The sequence below is a fragment of the Schistocerca gregaria genome, chromosome 3 (assembly GCF_023897955.1).
Source record: "Schistocerca gregaria isolate iqSchGreg1 chromosome 3, iqSchGreg1.2, whole genome shotgun sequence".
Classification (NCBI taxonomy): domain Eukaryota; kingdom Metazoa; phylum Arthropoda; class Insecta; order Orthoptera; family Acrididae; genus Schistocerca; species Schistocerca gregaria.
This window is the reverse complement of record NC_064922.1, coordinates 797,289,406-797,310,709: the sequence shown is the minus strand read 5'-3', so window position 1 is coordinate 797,310,709 and position 21,304 is coordinate 797,289,406.

The window sequence follows — 21,304 nt, the reverse complement described above, 5'->3', positions numbered from 1 at the left end:
TGGTCCGATCGGGATTCGATCGCGCGACCTCTCCATCTCCAGGTACGCACTTTACCACTATACCTCCAGGCCCGACACAAACAGGTCTTGAGGTATGAGTGAAAGACGATCCTGACGGAAAATTACATTACCTAAGATTCGTCATGTTCCATGCTGCTCATGCGGAGAGGTCACTTGAAGCGACGACACATCATCTGATGCAGGAAACTTCCGTCTCCTCGTGCGACGCTTAATGAGAGCAAGAGTCATTAGCGACGGGTGAGGGGTCGGTGTTTATAGGTCGCGCTCTGCTCTCGTGTAACTCCATCTCCCGCGACGCATCGCTTCCCCTTGGCTCCCTCGCTCTCTTGCCGGCCCGGGCTAATGACGCCGGCTATCACGTTCCCTGTTCCCTCAGCAGCCGGCGCCCCCAGGGCCCTTTTTACAGCCGCTCCACTTGCTGGGCACGCGGCCGCTGAATCACCGTGGGAGCGCCGAGCGCCACTCGCGTCCCATCTTAATTGTCGCTCTCCACCTTCCAGAGGGCCCCCGCGCGATGTGGGCCGCGCCAGTTTTTCTTCTGACTTTTTCTGGGGAATGTGTCGAATCGCAGTCGAATGTCGAGCAGCACTATCATTAGATAGCAGATACTGCTACACAGGCTTTTTGAACTTTCCAAAGAGACGACAACATTGTTACTCTCTTACATGAAGCCTCTACCATCGACTTGTTTGGAATCATACTTAGGAAGCACGACGGAAAATGTTGTCCTCAATAATTCAAATATACTACTAGTCATTAAAATTGATACACCAAGAAGAAATGCAGATTATAAACGGCTATTCATTGGTTCAAAAAATGCCTCTGAGCAGTATGGGACTCAACATCTTAGGTCATAATTCCCGAAGAGCTTATAACTAATTAAACCTAACTAACCTAAGGACTTCACACACACACATGTCCGAGGCAGGATTCGAACCTGCGACCGTAGCGGTCCCGCGGTTCCGGACTGCAGCGCCAGAACCCCACGGGGCTATTCATTGGACAAATATATTATACTAGAACTGACATGTGATTACATTTTCACCCAATTTAGGTGCATAGATCCTGAGAAATCAGTATCCAGTACAACCACCTCTAGCCGTAATAACGGCCTTGATATGCCTGGGCAGTGAGTCAAACACAGCTTGGATGCCGTGTACAGGTACAGCTGCCCATTTAGCTTCAACACGATACCACAGTTCATCAGGAGTAGTGACTGGCATATTGTGACGAGTCAGTTGCTCGGCTACCATTGACCAGAAGTTTTCAATTGGTGAGAGATCAGGAGAATGTGCTGGCCAGGGCAGCAGTCGAACATTTTCTGTATCCAGAAAGGCCCGTACAGGACGTGCAACATGCGGTCGTGCATTATCCTGCTGAAATGTAGAGTTTCGCAGAGATCGAATGAGGGGTAGAGCCACGGGTCGTAACACATTTGAAATGTAGCGTCCACTGTTCAAAGTGTCGTCAATGCGAACGAGAGGTTACCGAGACGTGTAACCAATAGCACCCCATACCATCATGCTGGGTGATACGCCAGTATGGCGATGACGTATACACGCTTCCGATGTGCGTTCACCGCGATGTCGCCAAACACGGATGCGACCAACATGATGCTCTAAACAGAACCTGAATTCATCCGAAAAAATGACGTTTTGCCATTCGTGCACGAAGGTTCGTCGCTGAGTACACCATCGCAGGCGCTCTTGTCTGTGATGCAGCGTCAAGGGTAACCGCAGCCATGGTCTCTGAGTTGATAGTCCATGCTCCTGCAAACGTCGTCGAACTGTTCGTGCAGATGATTGTTGTCTTGTAAACGTCCCCGTCTGTTGACTCAGGGATCGAGACGTGGCTGCACGATCCATTACAGCCATGCGGATAAGATGCCTGTCATCTCGACTGCTAGTGATACGAGGCCGTTGGGATCCAGCACGGCGTTACGTATTACTCTCCTGAACCCACCGATTCCATATTCTGTTAACAGTCATTGGATCTCGACCAACGGGAGTCGCTGTAGGGTACCATCGTGCCTTTATCAAAGTCGGAAACGTGATGGTACGCATTTCTTCTCCTTGTACGAGGCATGACAACAACGTTTCATTAGACAACGCCGGTCAACTGCTGTTCGTGTATGAGAAATCGGTTGGAAACTTTTTTTCGTGTCAACATGCTGTAGGTGTCGCCACTGGCGCATACTTTGTGTGAATGCTCTGAAAAGCTAATCATTTGGGTAACGCAGCATCTTCATGCTGTCGGTTAAATTTCGTGTCTGTAGCACGGCATCTTCGAGGTATAGCAATTTCAATAGCCAGTAGCGCAATTATTTAAGCTGAAAACATGTGTTGAAAGAGTAGAAATCACTAAGGTAGTCCCACAGGATTCAATGTGAATCCACTCCCGTAAATTATGCCATATAATGTGAATGACGTTCCACTTAACATTGAGCAAGCCGACTTGGCTTCAGTCGATACTAGTGTTCTATTAAATACCGTACCATGAACAGCAACAGAAGAAATTTCAATGACTTTTTCAAATAATTGTTAAATGTTTTTCTGAAAATGGATCCCCTATTAATTTTAAGAATAAAAATGGTTCAAATGACTCTGAGCGCTATGGGACTTAACATCTGGGCTCATCAGTCCCCTAGAACGTAGAACTACTTAAACCTAACTAAACTAAGGACATTACATATCCATGCCCGAGGCATGATTCGATCCTGCGACCGTAGCAGTCTCGCGGTTCCAGACTGAAGAACCTAGAGCCGCTCGGCCACAGCGGTCGGCTATATTTTAAGAGAAAATACTATATTCAGTACTGCAGAACAAATAAAGCCATGTGTTTCTTCAACTTCCTTGGCATAATTCATAACGAGATTCTTCACAGGTCAGCAGCCGGATGTCAGTGTCCAACGGGCACAATATTCTGGCAGACGGTCACGTCGCCAGGTACGCTGATAAACCTGTAAGGTGTCAGGAAAATCCAATTTTTTTAACATTTGTACCATTTGTTAGGATAATATCTCCATACTTGTGTATGGATATTTCTTTGTCAAAGCCATTTTTGGAAATAATTCTTACTTGTTAGTGTACCAATGTTGAAATGAGTGTCTAGAAACAAAAAACGTTTTACTTGTACATGATATTTATAAAATGTGTTAGGAATAGATTTTACTTTATTACTACATGTATAAAAACAATATTTCTAAGAAAATCATTTTTAAAGACACCTCACTTTCGATAACAAACTTTTAAAAAAACAAACTTCACAATTAAATAAAGAAAGAAAATAATTAAAGTTAATAATAGTATAAAAATATTCTTCTCTTGTCATTTTTGAGAATAGTGTGGAAGAATATAAAAACATAAATTAGTAATCCAAACTAGCGTAGAACCAGAATAATGTGGCTGAACAGTAGGCAACAAAATTTAGATAAAGGAATAATTTTTGACTGACTTAGACAACGATTTTATCATTGCGTAAATTCAGTGAAAAAATTAAGTTCGAAGGGTGGTGATATGTAGGTGTCAGGCATCTTCCATGAAAACACTGACATGATAAGCAAATCCAGTAGTATGTCACATAGCTCATAATAAATCGTGACATTAAATTAAACAAAGTAATACAAGTAACGAGTGAGCAAATGGAATACCACAGACTAACACACGAATCCCTAAATGCATGTCATACCTTTCCACCATGAGACAGACGCAGATCCGAGGGGAGAAACGAGAACAGAAGCCGAGAGCAGAACCGTGTTAAGCTGGATGAACCTACGATAAGGGACGGACACCCACGTCGTCAGTTAACCGCTAGGACCACACCCCAGCCGCAAGTTTTAGCGTGAGACTTTTTCGCGTCTCTGTTATGTCAGGACCACCCTCCAGCCCATGTTAAAAGCTAGAGCCCCCCAGAAGAACTGTATAGATCTTACGATAACACAAAAAGGGCCACACCAGCTGCAAGTTTTAGCGTGAGACTTTTTCGCGTCTCTGTTACGTTGCAAACTTTAAAAACATTGCCCCACCACGAAAAGTATACGTTTCTCATTGGATAGACAGAATTTTTGTAGGTGGCGCTTAAGGTTAACATTGAGACCCTGATTGGTCAGATGAAAACACAGCCAGATAGTTTTTTTTTAAACCAACTTCGGTAAATCGTAGTAAGGAGAAGTGAGGAGGGAGTTGCTTCCGAGACGGCGAGATGTGAGGAGCTGCGCCGCTCTGACGCTGCCTAAACACCGACAAGGTAATGAACGCACGCGATGCCGCATTTTTGAGCGCATAAGGCTTCACTCAGAACTGCAGAAGTCTTATCTGTTACATCCCCGTTTTGCGTAATACTAGTGTCGATCGTCAATTAAAGCTCATGGTATTCACATTCGCTACGTAAGTTAAAATCTGAAACGCTATGACTTTTCTGTTATGCAATTATTGAGAAGCCACATCAGCCACTGTAATATACGACAAGTTAGATAAGTAATTAAAGATAATTGGGGGTCACTGTAGACCATATTGATAGTTTTCTCTTTTGTGAAACTTAATTTAAACCTATATTATAGATGTGATATGGCATAGGTCATCCTTCGACCCATTGTAGAACTTGGAAACCCATTCAGAGAATATTCGTTCACATTTTTGTTGAACGCATTTGGTTTTTACCATAGTGTATTAAAACATTTCCTTTTATCAATAGTGCAATTTATAAACAATATTTTGTGAGTAGAATAATATTCCCATTGGTAAACGTAACTGCTTTTTCGAAGTTTTTTTACCAGCTAACTAAAAACCCCTTCCACTAAATTTAGTTAGTATTAAGATTCTTTTACAGGGAGTGCAGTGGAGCTGACGCAGAAATCATTAAGTATTTGGTTATACCTTCGCTAGTCTCACTGAACTCTTCTGAATTCTACATGTCATGTGTGGTATGGCGTCTCCTTACCAGCAACAGGTCCCAGGTTCAAACTAGACAATCCCCTAAAAAAACACGCTCAGAGCGTCGTTGCGCGAAAGTGGTAGGGAGACACGATATAGAACAAACAGACACCACGCAGAATGTTAGAAACTGATTACCTAGCTGCTGACAAGGGGCTAATATTTTGTACCCCCTCCCTCCGACTTGGTGCTCTGTGCTCGTGCTGTGCACAGCCACGGGCGTGCCTGCAGCGTCTTGCCGCATCCCTCCCTGACTTCTCCCCACGACGCTGCTGAACGCTCCGTTCGAGGTTCGTGCCCGGAAACGCGTGCTAGCGCCATCTACTCTGTTGCTTCACCTGCCCACGAAATCAGTTCGTTGTGGGATACCTCATTCCGCTTCTTAATGTAACTGAACATGGGTTCCCCAGCCTTGGTAAGGATGTCCCCACTGTCACGGTTGTTCAGCGGCTCCCTTACTCTAATCCTGATAGATTCTTAATGACATAGTTCCAGAAGTTAAAAGCTTGTGACAGAATGATCGTAAGCAATTCCATGTAATTCCAATAGCAAATGTTCTGCAGCCGGTGACTCGTTATGCAGCTTCAGTCTGGTGTGCCGGCACTGTTTGCAGCAATGACCTACGATAGTAGGCATCATTTTGCCTATTATAATATGTATGATCAAAAGAAGAACTTAACAAGCTGCGACATTGTCGCGAAAAAACACAGTGACCCTAGAGCATATGTCAACCACTGTTTTTAACTCTTCGTCTTTTTAACAATATTACTTTTGTCGTGTTCTTTTTATTCCTTTTTACTACTTTATAAGCTTATTACAGATTTTAACTACTGTATCCCCCCCTTTGATTTATTTTCGCTGTTTCAATTAATTATTGAAAAATAGAGTGTGCTGACATTGGCTACATCTGGTCAACTTACTACACAAACATCTGGTGGCTACTGTACGGCAGTTAGTTTTAAACAGTACTTTTACTGACAACATGACTCGTGCATGTGATGTGATTTGTATGTATTTGACGATGCTGGTGCTGATACCGCATTTAATAGTTGACTATGTCACTATGGCTGCATTGCATTAGGACTTTCATTTTATGAGACAGGTACGCCTCTTTACATTTAAAGCGCACAAATGTAAATTTTGTCAGCACTACTTTTAAATATGCTCTATGTATTGTTCTTGAGCTGTATACAGTTTGCGAGTGGATTTATATTTGTCACATTTTTGCTGCAGATCTGATAATGGTCATTAAAGACCGAAACCAGTAATCTGTTAAACAGAAAAAATTGTGACTATAGACGGAAATTAAAGGAAACGAAGAATTTAACGTTTTCATGTTGGTAATATTAAACTCGTTGTTGTTTAACTAGCGTGTGTAGTGTTTCTGTGTGTCTGGGAAGGAAACTATCGGCGTCGATTACTCCCACAGCTTACGTAATTTAGTACACGTAGACAAGTTAGTCTCGTGGTGAAGAAACAGCTGCCAATTCCGACGGTGGCCTGGATAATTCTTGAAATATAGAAGAAAGAAAAATTCTATAGGACCCTCTCGAACTGTAACACCACCATTCGCATTTGGTTATTCGATGATTGTCTTTGAGTGAACCGAGTTATTTTAGTAGAGAAAACTTTATTCTTTTGACTGTGTTATTGAATCAGGTTCTACAGCAAACATCGACCACCAAATGTTCGAAGTCCTATACATGCTTGTAGTACATGAATGTTCATTACAGAACGCTTTAATCAAAATTAAACAGGCGCAAGTACCTTTGAAATGGTACAGACAGTTTTATGAACGGTACGAAAATCCACATTAACGCCGGCCGTCGTGGTCGAGCGGTTCTAGGCGCTTCAGTCTAGAATCACTCGGCTGCTAAGGTTGCAGGTTCGAATCCTGCCTCAGGTGTGGATGTGTGTGATGTCCTATGGTTAGTTAGGTGTAAGTAGTTCTAAGTCTGTAGGGGACTAATGAACTCAGATCTTAAGTCCCAAAGAGCTTAGAGCCATTTAAACCATTTGAACCACCTTAACATTACGTATCGCTTGGGAATCTCAAAACCCTCAAGGGTAGCCGAGAGCGCTAATGCACAGCCTCCTGGATTCAGTTAGGCGCGCCGGCTCCGATCGAATCCGCCTGGCTGATTAACGACGACGGCCGGTGTGCTGGCCTGCTTGAATGTGGATTTTAGGCGGTTTTCCACATTCTCCTAGGTGAATACCGTGCTGGTCCGCACGTCCACCTCAGTTACACGAGTCGTAGACATTTGAAACGCATTCCAACTCTTTCACGATTTAAGTTAGAAGCATATGGCGTTTAACAATGACTATTATCGCGTTCAACCTCTCATTTCGGCATCTTTGGTTTACATTGAATACATACTACGAGATGGCGCATTTCGCCTGTGCGAGCAAAATGTTTATTCCTTGACTTCTCTTCGCCCCATGGCGAGTGAAGAAAAGTTAGAAAATTGGTATGTGACTGGACTTTCTTACACGTCCTCTCGTTATCCTGTCTCGTAAGAAAGTCCAGTCACATACCGATTTTCTAACTTTTCTTCGCTCGCCATGGGGCGAAGAGGAGCCAAGGAATAAACATTTTGCTCGCACAGGCGAAATGCGCCATCTCGTAGTATGTATTCAATGTAAACCAAAGTTGCGGAAATGAGAGGTTGAACGCGAAGTTTAGCCTACTATTAGTGGCTGGGTCAGTGATGTCACTGTAAGAGCAAAGCGAGGCAGCGGAGCCACCAAGGACAAGCAACAACTTATAGCAGCAATAAGTTCTTACGAATTTATTTAAAATAGGTGATTTACCTGTTTAGATGTTTGCAGTAGAAGAAGAGGAGTAGGCAAAATGCAACAAGGAATAACAATATTAATGTGCTAATAGTAAACTGCAGAAGCGTCTATAGAAAGGTCCCAGAACTGCTCTCATTAATAAACGGTCACAACGCCCATATAGTACTAGGAACAGAAAGTTGGCTGAAACCAGACGTAAACAGTAATGAAATCCTAAACTCTGATTGGAATGTATACCGCAGAGATAGGCTGGACAGTGAAGGGGGAGGCGTGTTTATAGCGATAAGAAGTGCAATAGTATCGAAGGAAATTGACGGAGATTCGAATTGTGAAATGATTTGGGTGAAGGTCACGGTTAAAGCAGGCTCAGACATGGTAATTGGATGTCTCTATAGGCCCCCGGGCTCAGCAGCTGTTGTGGCTCAGCACCTGAAGAATAATTTGGAAAATATTTCGAGTAGATTTCCCCACCATGTTATAGTTCTGGGTGGAGATTTTAATTTGCCGGATATAGACTGGGAGACTCAAACGTTCATAACGGGTGGCAGGGACAAAGAATCCAGTGAAATATTTTTAAGTGCTTTATCTGAAAACTACCTTGAGCAGTTAAACAGAAAACCGACTCGTGGCGATAATATATTAGACCTTCTGGTGACAAACAGACCCGAACTATTTGAATCAGTTAATGCAGAACAGGGAATCAGCGATCATAAAGCCGTTACTACGTCGATGATTTCAGCCGTAAATAGAAATATTAAAAAAGGTAGGAAGATTTTTCTGTTTAGCAAAAGTGACAAAAAGCAGATTACAGAGTACCTGACGGCTCAACACAAAAGTTTTGTCTCTAGTGCAGATAGTGTTGAGGATCAGTGGACAAAGTTCAAAACCATGGTACAATATGCGTTAGATGAGTATGTGCCAAGCAAGATCGTAAGAGATGGAAAAGAGCCACCGTGGTACAACAACCGAGTTAGAAAACTGCTGCGGAAGCAAAGGGAACTTCACAGCAAACATAAACATAGCCAAAGCCTTGCAGACAAACGAAAATTACGCGAAGCGAAATGTAGTGTGAGGAGGGCTATGCGAGAGGCTTTCAATGAATTCGAAAGTAACGTTCTATGTACTGACTTGGCAGAAAATCCTAAGAAATTTTGGTCCTATGTCAAAGCGGTAGGTGGATCAAAACAAAATGTCCAGACACTCTGTGACCAAAATGGTACTGAAACAGAGGATGACAGACTAAAGGCCGAATTACTAAATGTCTTCTTCCAAAGCTGTTTCACAGAGGAAGACTGCACTGTGCTTCCTTCTCTAGATTGTCGCACAGTTGACAAAATGGTAGATATCGAAGTAGACGACAGAGGGATAGAGAAACAATTAAAATCGCTCAAAAGAGGAAAGGCCGCTGGTCCTGATGGGATACCAGTTCGATTTTACACAGAGTACGCGAAGGAACTTGCCCCCCTTCTTGCAGCGGTGTACCGTAGGTCTCTAGAAGAGCGAAGCGTTCCAAAGGATTGGAAAAGGGCACAGGTCATCCCCGTTCTCAAGAAGGGACGTCGAACAGATGTGCAGAACTATAGACCTATATCTCTAACGTCGATCAGTTGTAGAATTTTGGAACACGTATTATGTTCGAGTATAATGTCTTTTCTGGAGACTAGAAATCTACTCTGTAGGAATCAGCATGGGTTTCGAAAAAGACGATCGTGTGAAACCCAGCTCGCGCTATTCGTCCACGAGACTCAGAGGGCCTTAGACACGGGTTCACAGGTAGATGCCGTGTTTCTTGACTTCCGCAAGGCGTTTGACACAGTTCCCCATAGTCGTTTAATGAACAAAGTAAGAGCATACGGACTATCAGATCAATTGTGTGATTGGATTGAGGAGTTCCTAGATAACAGAACGCAGCACGTCATTCTCAATGGAGAGAAGTCTTCCGAAGTAAGAGTGATTTCAGGTGTGCCGCAGGGGAGTGTCATAGGACCGTTGCTATTCACAATATACATAAATGACCTGGTGGATGACATCGGAAGTTCACTGAGGCTTTTTGCAGATGATGCTGTGGTGTATCGAGAGGTTGCAACAATGAAAAATTGTACTGAAATGCAGGAGGATCTGCAGCGAATTGACGCATGGTGCACGGAATGGCAATTGAATCTCAATGTAGCGAAGTGTAATGTGATGCGAATACATAGAAAGATAGGTCCCTTAACATTTAGCTACAAAATAGCAGGTCAGCAACTGGAAGCAGTTAATTCCATAAATTATCTGGGAGTACGCATTAGGAGTGATTTAAAATGGAATGATCATATAAAGTTGATCGTCGGTAAAGCAGATGCCAGACTGAGATTCATTGGAAGAATCCTAAGGAAATGCAATCCGACAACAAAGGAAGTAGGTTACAGTACGCTTGTTCGCCCAATACTTGAATACTGCTCAGCAGTGTGGGATCCGCACCAGGTAGGGTTGATAGAAGAGATAGAGAAGATCCAACGGAGAGCAGCGCGCTTCGTTACAGGATCATTTAGTAATTGCCAAAGCGTTACGGAGATGATAGATAAACTCCAGTGGAAGACTCTGCAGGAGAGACGCTCAGTAGCTCGGTACGGGCTTTTGTTGAAGTTTCGAGAACATACCTTCACCGAAGAGTCAAGCAGTATATTGCTCCCTCCTACGTATATCTCGCGAAGAGACCATGAGGATAAAATCAGAGAGATTAGAGCCCACACAGAAGCATACCGACAATCCTTCTTTCCACGTACAATACGAGACTGGAATAGAAGGGAGAACCGATAGAGGTACTCAGGGTACCCTCCGCCACACACCGTCAGGTGGCTTGCGGAGTACGGATGTAGATGTAGATGTAGAGTGCTGCTGTGTTGAACAAGCAACCACTTATAACAGCAGGAAGTTCTCAGGAAAATAATTAACATAGTTGATTCACCTGTTTAGATGCTTGCATTAGAAGAAGAGTGCCACTGTATTGATTTCCGCTTCTGTGCTGCTGCTGCTTTCTGCATTTTATGCTTCGTATTTTCACTTTTTTTTTCCTTCGAAATACTACCCAATCCATTAGATTCATTAAAAATTAGTTCAAACTGAGACACCTTATGTAGCCACTCATCTGTTGGAAGTGTAAGCCCACCGCGAGATAGAAATTCAATGTAACCATAATTTTCATTTGTTGGAGGACATAAAATATCAACAGATGGTTTTCCCAGTGTCTTGTCACAGTTCTTACACGATATGCAACGTAGCCAGCCAGGTAACGGAAACCTTCTGCAGAGCAGTCATATCCCTCTTTGACAGCAGATTCTTCTGGTGCAGGTTGAAGAGGAAAGTTAATATCTCGTAGCTCTTTTTCACCATCTGTCATTTTCAGTGCTTCGCTCACGTCAGGCAAAATTCCTGTGAACAGATGTGACGTCAAAAATCCGTCACACTCATCTGCCTCTGCTGATGTGTCACTTGACAGAGGAATGTCATGAGCATTGTATCCCTGGAGTAACAGCCGTAACCGGTATTTTACTTCTGTTGGAGATGGGTTCAAATGAAAATGACCAATACCTCTGATCAGTGAGAAAATTTTTTCCAGTGGATCCTGGTTCAGTCTTGCAGTTAAAATATATATTATTTGTAGTGGCTGAAGGTCTGAAAATAGTCAAATAATGACCGAACAGTTGTCATAATGCCTTTCTGGAAAGGGGAACAAGTGATTTGCATTGCGTACGCGTATTTTTTCGGCACACGTTTACAATTCTCTCAATATTCTTTCTTGAACATTCTTATGTATCCCATAACCACATGATAACGCATTCTTATTGTACCTCCGAGCATTCAGAATGTCAAATGCATCGTTTGCTTACTGAACAAAATTTGGTGCTTCCTCTTCTTCAGGCATTAGGTACTTTATGGCTTTAGCTGTGATACTCGAAAAAAGTTGCATTTCCAAATAAACCCTCTGACGTTCTCTCCCCTTGACAATGAGATGAAGCTATGACAGTTTAGGACACAACTTCATTTCACTCCTATCTAATGTGAGCACTCTTTCTACAATAGATTTATTAACAATTTTTCCACCTGGAAGCTTTAGTCCGTCATCCAGAAAGTGGTTCCTCATTAAGTTAAACAAATGCGGAACATCTGAAAACACCCAGATTCGTTTCTTTTCATACTGCGGTTTGGAAAAGCAGGAATTTGTTTCTGTCACATTAAATTCTTTCCACACAGATCTATTTTTTGTTCCAAGGTCGCACACTACCGCAACAACATCGTAACCAACATCTTGTACAGAGAAGGTAATACTGTTTAACCGATCAGCTGTTATTTGTATGTCAAAATCATAGTAAATGGGTTGCTTCCATCCAGAAAACAAACCACGTACCATAAAAAATAGCACGTTCCTGTGTGGCCCTACAGCACGATCTTCAACAGGATCATAAATAATATTGTTGTCTACATTCACTTCGTCGAATGATAGCACACACACACGTTCACTTTTTGTCACTACAGATGAGTGCGCTTTCATTAGTTGCAAAACATCTGTCAGTACACCAGGAAACATCTGAAAGAGCGTGACGTCCATCTCATAAGTGTTGACATTCCTGGAAGTGGAAAACCGACCTGATTTCTTAAAAACAAATAACACTTCCTAGACACAGCACGAAGTGTAACCGCTTTACAAATATCTTCCCTTTGCCATTTTGCGCGTTTCTTTCCACTCAACAAGCAGTTTATCTGTGCTTTTGAAAACAATTTGCCTAATATTTGAGTCAATTCCTCCTGCACTTGCTTCTTTTGACACTTTTGTTGATATTTGATTTTCTCAGCACAAGCTTTCACTTCGAGTTTCAATCGCTTCTCACTACACCTGAGATTTCCACACATAGCTGTCAGCCTGCGGTTCCTGTATTCTACTTCTTCTATACGTTTACAGAGTTAGCTGATCTGTTTACTATCAGTATCACAGTCATCTGTCGCTGTTGACTGGTGTATTTTTCTTTTCTTTGGAGACACACTAGCCAGGTGCTCAATTACATTTTTCATTGTCTTTGTTGCAGGCAACCTGTCTGCCCTATTCGGAGAAACTGTGTCATCAGGGCGTGAATTTCCACTAACACTGGGAACACTTCCTGGTATTTTCACACTCGGCACTGCGTCTGGTTTAAGTGTTTTCTTCGGCGGTATATTGAGAAGTTCTGCTCGCAAGTCACGTAGATAATCATCGGATGTGAAATGCAACGAACAAACAGTTGACGTCGCAACATTGAAGCGATCTTTTCGGCGGCACTTCATAATCCAATCCTTCTACACTTTATCGTCTTTTGGGAACTAATTGTACAGGATGGGCGTATGGGCAGGCGTTGGACGTTGTGGAATAATACATTTGTTAATTTTTAGGGAAAGGCCATTTATTGGCTAAAGCATGTTGAAAGGGGATACATAGGCTAGGGAGGTGAGGGTGAGCAACAGCTTATAATTTGGCGAACATTGTTCGCGAAGCTACCGAAATCTGTTGCCTGCCAAAACTAAGTCCACATTGCCGCAGCACCGGGAGAAGTGGGGGACGTTCGATGCTACAAGGCGCGCACCCGTCTCGCGGGTGAGCAAGAATACAAGTGAGCGGGCCCGGCGACGGCTTCCTCCGCCCTGATTGGTCAGGACCGAGCAAAACTTTCCAGAGCGTTGGCTGCTAGGCGACGCCTGGGGCGGCGTTACCTCGTAAGCAGATGATAGAGGCGCGTGAACAAGGTGCCCTTCATCGGTACTGACTTCCTGTTACTAGACCGTGGGATGAAAGAATTTACAGGCAGCTAACACTGCCGGCCGTGGCTTGGCAGTAGTGGAGAAATGAAGTTACCGTTTGAAAGTTCATATAATAAAAGAGAAACTCCTACTGTCTGGCTCATCCTTTACAGAATGATAAATTATATACGTGCCTTTCGTCTTTCGGCTGTACGACAGACACCCTGTTACAGCACACCCAGGCATTTTAACGCAACACTTTTACAATGCACCGCAACAACACCACAAACTAAAGCAATACAACAACACCGATAAAACAGCTCTTTTGGCGCATCGACACAAGGTGCTCCTATGATGACGTCATGCACAGAACGACGAAATATTCGCCCATCTGCGCAGGCCATTTGGGCCCCCTCCGGTTCAACCGCTCGGTCCCATCCGCTTGCTACCACGGACAAAGACATGTGATACCGCGCAAGTGATGCTCCGTTAGAGGGAACCTGATAACCGCCCGAGGCCGCCACGACAACGATATGATGCGCCCATGCCTGGATGGTGGGCGGAAGGCCCGCCTAGTTCCCCGCGCCCGCCAATACCGCCCTAATCATTGATGACCCGCGCCCATGTCTGCATCGTGGGCGGAAAGCCAGAATACCCCCCCCCCCCTCCCCCGCGCTCGACAATACAGCCAAAGGGATATTATACTACGCAAGTGATGCCCTATTAGTGGGAACCTTCACAGGCAGAGGTCGCCCTTAACATTGATAAGCTGCGCCTAGGTTTAGATGGTGGGCGGACGGCAGTCTTGACGCTGACTTTCTGAAGAGTTTTTCTGATCTCCCCGATGAAAGAGCTACAAAATAATATATATGACGTAGTCGCATCCTCCCGGGCTGTGAAATCCGTGTAGAACTCAAAGCTCACCGAATCTGAGACTCTTGTAGTCTTTTTTTCCGGATGACCTTCCTCAGTTGTTCAAGCACTTGGTTGAGGATCTCATTGTCGCATAGGGAGCGAGCCCTATGTATCACTGATCTGAATATGCAGCTCCTCTGTGGTAGCTGGCTGCTTGTAACTACACTCCTGGAAATTGAAATAAGAACACCGTGAATTCATTGTCCCAGGAAGGGGAAACTTTATTGACACATTCCTGGGGTCAGATACATCACATGATCACACTGACAGAACCACAGGCACATAGACACAGGCAACAGAGCATGCACAATGTCGGCACTAGTACAGTGTATATACACCTTTCGCAGCAATGCAGGCTGCTATTCTCCCATGGAGACGATCGTAGAGATGCTGGATGTAGTTCTGTGGAACGGCTTGCCATGCCATTTCCACCTGGCGCCTCAGCTGGACCAGCGTTCGTGCTGGACGTGCAGACCGCGTGAGACGACGCTTCATCCAGTCCCAAACATGCTCAATGGGGCACAGATCCGGAGGTCTTGCTGGCCAGGGTAGTTGACTTACACCTTCTAGACCACGTTGGGTGGCACGGGATACATGCGGACGTGCATTGTCCTGTTGGAACAGCAAGTTCCCTTGCCGGTCTAGGAATGGTAGAACGATGGGTTCGATGACGGTTTGGATGTACCGTGCACTATTCACTGTCCCCTCGACGATCACCAGAGGTGTACGGCGAGTGTAGGAGATCGCTCCCCACACCATGATGCCGGGTGTAGGCCCTGTGTGCCTCGGTCGTATGCAGTCCTCATTGTCGCGCTCACCTGCACGGAGCCAAACACGCATACGACCATCATTGGCACCAAGGCAGAAGCGACTCTCATCGCTGAAGACAACACGTCTCCATTCGTCCCTCCATTCACGCCTGTCGCGACACCACTGGAGGCGGGCTGCACGATGTTGGGGCGTGAGCGGAAGACGGCCTAACGGTGTGCGGGACCGTAGCCCAGCTTCATGGAGACGGTTGCGAATGGTCCTCGCCGATACCCCAGGAGCAACAGTGTCCCTAATTTGCTGGGAAGTGGCGGTGCGGTCCCCTACGGCACTGCGTAGGATCCTACGGTCTTGGCGCGCATCCGTGCGTCGCTGCGGTCCGGTCCCAGGTCGACGGGCACGTGCACCTTCCGCCGACCACTCGCCAGGTGGCGAGTAATCTGGTTGTCTCGACGTTAGATTACTGGATAATACACTACTGGCCATGTACTGACCTCACGCCCCACGTGATGAGCAATTCGGCGGAACGTCCACCCGGCCTACCGCATGCCCACTATACGCCCTCGCTCAAAGTCCGTCAACTGCACATACGATTCACGTCCACGCAGTCGCGGCATGCTACCAGTGTTAAAGGCTGCGATGGAGCTCCGTATGCCACGGCAAACTGGCTGACACTGACGGCGGCGGTGCACAAATGCTGCGCAGCTAGCGCCATTCGACGGCCAACACCGCGGTTCCTGGTGTGTCCGCTGTGCCGTGCGTGTGATCATTGCTTGTACAGCCCTCTCGCAGTGTCCGATGAAAGTATGGTGGGTCTGACACACCGGTGTCAATGTGTTCTTTTTTCCATTTCCAGGAGTGTATAAGCCGGCGCGCGTCTTGTCGCGGTTCACGCCGTGATCCAAAATGTCTCCCTTTCTTGTTTTTGTTACGAAATTCAGAAAGGAAAAATCTCTTCGACCTTACGGTAAAACTGAAGTTCTGGTGTACTGAATAAAGATGTATGAGGAAATCATTCAGCTTATCTCTTCTATATCGCCATATCACAAACGTGTCGACATACTGTAAGAAACAATTGGATTTCCATTAGACTGATTCCAAGGCTTCCTCTTCGAAATGTTCCACATACGTATTGTGCGACAGCTTGTGATAGTACACTCTCCATGGCTACTCCTTCCAAATGCTTGAAGTGACCACCAGTAAAAATACAATATGTCGACGTCAAGATATGCCTAGTAATCTGGTTGTCTCGACGTTAGATTACTGGATAATACACTACTGGCCATTAAAATTGCTACACATCGAAGACAACGTGCTACAGACGCGAAATTTAACCCACAGGAAGACGAAGCTGTGATATGCAAATGATTATCTTTTCAAAGCATTCACACAAGGTTGTCTCCGGTGGCGACACCTACAACGTGCTGACATGAGGAAAGTTTCCAGATGCAAAGTACATTTAACAATAGTGTAAATAAGAGCAGATATATGACTACTTCTCAGAAATTCGCCAAGAAAACACGATTCTGGGCGGTTGTCGACAAGTGTAACTTCCCCACAAAAATAATATGAATAATATTCACATTTAGTATAATCTCCCCACAGAAAAGTTCCGAAACCTCCCAACAGTAAAAAATATAACTGTAACATTGACATTTATCGTAACCTCCCAATGAATAAATTTCGTAACCTATCAATAATACAATGTGACTAATCTCCAGATAAAAGAATGTTACTCATAACCATTCAATAATCGACTGTGAATTTAAACTGGTGAATTGTAAACGTCAGCAGCGCTGCGTCATGGCCCTGAAAGATCATTCTGAACAAATTGAAAATTCTTACCTCAATAAGGCCGCTAGATAACAAGTATATATCTGCTCCTATAAGCAGCAGAAAACGGTATAACAGGTGTAGGATTCGTTATGAATAGGAAGGTAGGGCAGAGGGTGTGTTACTGTGAACAGCTCAGTGACTGGGTTATTCTAATCAGAATCGACAGCAGACCAACACCGAAAACGATAGTTCAGGTATTCATGCCGACGTCGCAAGCTGAAGATGAACAGAAAGAAAAACTGTATGAGGATATTGAAAGGATAATGCAGTATGAAAAGGGGGACGAAAATCTAATAGTCATGGGCGACTGGAATGCAGTTGTAGGGGAAGCTGTAGAAGAAAAGGTTACAGGAGAATATGGGCTTGGGACAAGGAATGAAAGAGGAGAAAGACTAATTGAGTTCTGTAACAAGTTTCAGCTAGTAATAGCGAATACCCTGTTCAAGAATCACAAGTGGAGGAGGTATACTTGGAAAAGGGAAGATTTCAATTAGATTACATCATGGTCAGACAGAGATTCCGAAATCAGATACTGGATTGTAAGGCGTACCCAGGAGCATATATAGACTCAGATCACAATATAGTAGTGATGAAGACATTAGTCAGGAAGAATCAATACGCTAATAAGTGGGATACGGAAGTTCTAAGGAATTACGAGATACGTTTGAAGTTCTCTAACGCTATAGATACAGCAATAAGGAATAGAGCAGTAGGCAGCACAGTTGAAGAGCAATGGACATCTCTAAAAAGGGCCATCACAGAAGTTGGGAAGAAAAACATAGGTACAAAGACGGTAGCTGCAAAGAAACCATGGGTAACAGAAGAAATACTTCAGTTGATTGATGAAAGGACGAAGTACAAACATGTTCCGGGAAAATCAGGAATACAGAAATACAAGTCACTGAGGAATGAAATAAATAAGAAGTGCAGGGAAGCTAAGACGGAATGGCTGCAGGAAAAATGTGAAGACATCGAAAAAGATATGATTGTCAGAAGGACAGACTCAGCATACAGGAAAGTTAAAACAACCTTTAGTGACATTAAAAGCAACGGTGGTAACATTAAGAGTGCAACGGGAATTCCACTGTTAAATGCATAGGAGAGAGCAGTTAGGTGGAAAGAATACATTGAAAGCCTCTATGAGGGTGAAGATTTGTCTGATGTGATAGAAGAAGAAACAGGAGTCGATTTAGAAGAGATAGGGGATCCAGTATTAGAATCGGAATTTAAAAGAGCTTTGGAGGACTTACGGACAAATAAGGCAGAAGGGATAGATAACATTCCATCAGAATTTCTAAAATCATTAGGGGAAGTGGCAACAAAACGACTATTCACGTTGGTGTGTTCAATATATGAGTCTGGCGACATACCATCTGACTTTCGGAAAAGGACATCCACACAATTCCGAAGACGGCAAGAGCTGACAAGTGCGAGAATTATCGCACAATCAGCTTAATAGCTCATGCATCGAAGCTGCTTACAAGAATAATACACAGAAGAATGGAAAAGAAAATTTAGAATGCGCTAAGTGACGATAAGTTTGGCTCCAGGAAATGTAAAGGCACGAGAGAGGCAATTCTGACGTTACGGCTAATAATGGAAGCAAGGCTAAAGAAAAATCAAGACACGTTCATAGGATTTGTCGACCTGGAAAAAGTGTTCGACAATATAAAATGGTGCAAGCTGTTCGAGATTCTGAAAAAGTAGGGGTAAGCTATAGGGAGGGACGGGTCATATACAATATGTACAACAACCAAGAGGGAATAATAACAGTGGACAATCAAGAACGAAGTGCTCGTATTAAGAAGGGTGTGAGACAAGGCTGTAGTCTTTCGCCCCTACTCTTCAATCTGTACATCGAGGGAGCAATGATGGAAATAAAAGAAAGGTTCAGGAGTGCAATTAAAATACTCGGTGAAAGGAGGAGGAGGAGGATATTAGCGTTTAAAGTCCCGTCGACAACGAGGTCATTAGAGACGGAGCGCAAGCTCGGGTGAGGGAAGGATGGGGAAGGAAATGGGCCGTGCACTTTCAAAGGAACCATCCCGGCATTTGCCTGAAGTGATTTAGGGAAATCACGGAAAACCTAAATCAGGATGGCCGGAGACGGGATTGAACCGTCGTCCTCCCGAATGCGAGTCCAGTGTGCTAACCACTGAGCCACCTCGCTCGGTCAAGGTGAAAGGATATCAATGATACGATTCGCTGATGACATTGCTATCCTGAGTGAATGTGAAGAAGAATTAAATGATCTGCTAAACGGAATGAACAGTCTAAAGAGTACACAATATGGTTTGAGAGTAAATCGGTGAGAGACGAAGGTAATGAGAAGTAGTAGAAATGAGAACAGAGAGAAACTTAACATCAGGATTGATGGTCACGAAGTCAATCAAGTTAAGGAATTCTGCTACCTAGGCAGTAAAATAACCAATGACGGACGGAGCTAGGAGGACATCAAAAGCAGACTCGCTATAGCAAAAAAGGCATTTCTGGCCAAGAGAAGTCTACTAATTTCAAATACCGGCCTTAATTTGAGGAAGAAATTTCTGAGGATGTACGTCTTGAGTACAGCATAGCATGGTAGTGAAACATGGACTGTGGGAAAACCGGAACAGAAGAGAATCGAAGCATTTGAGATGCGATGCTCTAGACGAAAGTTGAAAATTAGATGGACTGATAAGGTAAGAAATGGGGAGATTCTACGAGGAATCGGAGAGTAAAGGATTTTGTGGAAAACGCTGACAAGACATGAGGGAATGACTTCCATGGTACTAGAGGGAGCTGTAGAGGACAAAAACTGTAGAGGAAGACAGAGATTGGAATACGTCAAGCAAATAATTGAGGACGTAGGTTGCAAGTGCTACTCTGAGATGAAGAGGTTAGCACAGGAAAGGAATTCGTGGCGGACCGCATCAAACCAGTCAGTAGACTGACGACCCGTCCCCCCCCCCCCCCAAAAAAAAAAAAATCTGACACAGCCCCTTGTAATGTTGGCCGATAGATTTGTCATGTATAAAAAGAGACAACTGATATTTATTTACAATAATCATGATGACCATGGATTGGAGAAATTAGCAAAATCTTTAAATTGAGTTGAATGATTGTAAAAAAATAGTCATTTTTATAAGAAAGATTATTATTAACAGATTTCTTTTTAAAAGCATTTACATGGGACTTGATATAACAATCTACATATGCGTGAGGCTGCTTTTACCTTATACTACAACGCTCAGGCTCCGCAATCGCTCCACCACGACCAGCCCAGCCATCACGATACACACGACTGCTCGCTAGGAACTGCTTACTCCAACTGCTACACAGTTCCTACTGCAGTCAACTCTGCTCATTAGTCTGAGATTCTCTTATAGCTTACATATCGCAGGCAGCGTGTGAGCAATCCATCGAAATTACTCTGCTCGAGTGCTCTAGCAACAAATTCCTTAATAGTGGACTTCTTACAAGTTTAGTTATTGTTATTAGTTAAACTACTCATTGGAATGACTTCACTTTTTAATATAAGTATCTCTTAACAGCTGACTATCAATCAATCATTTTAGAATTATTATAAACAATTTAAATCAAAAACAAATGACTGATGAAATTGCTGACGAAGCTCTTCGGAAGCGTTCGGGTCACGCCTTTTCTGGTAGGGCGCACGAAGTGTTTCGGTCTGTTCGTCACTCTGAATTATGCAGTCGAGATGAACAGACCTATTGTCTGTCGTAGGATGTGTTTCCAATTTTTATTTAAGTTGCTGTTTGTCACCCTGGATTCGGTAGTCGAAATGTACAGTCATGTTGCCTGTGGCAGGATGTGTTTGCCAGTATTCAGTCTCAAAAGATGCACTCCTGCAGTCATTAGGCACAGACAAGTGCCACAAATAATCTAAAGATACATTTTCGTAAACATTGTGTTTGATCATGTACTTTGCTGTATCAGAAAGCGTTGTATTAAGATCATGTAGTCTTCTCGTGTGGCTATATTAAAATACGCGAGTGGCATCCCAAAGAAGTGATGCATTATTTCAGAACAGAACCTCGCTAATAGTCAGTTTCAGCCTCAAGATACAGAACCTACGATCTGCGTGCTGTTTTCTGCGCTGGGGACATCAACTTGAAGATAGCAGGTTAGTGAACTATAACAGAACCTTCGTATTCCACACAGGGCAGTGGAAACAACTAGGCGCCTCACGTGTACTGCATGCACAGAACAAATGTGCTCAGTGACACGGAATCTGCAGTAATGCAGACGAGGTAAATGAGGATGATCGTTATTAACACCAACAA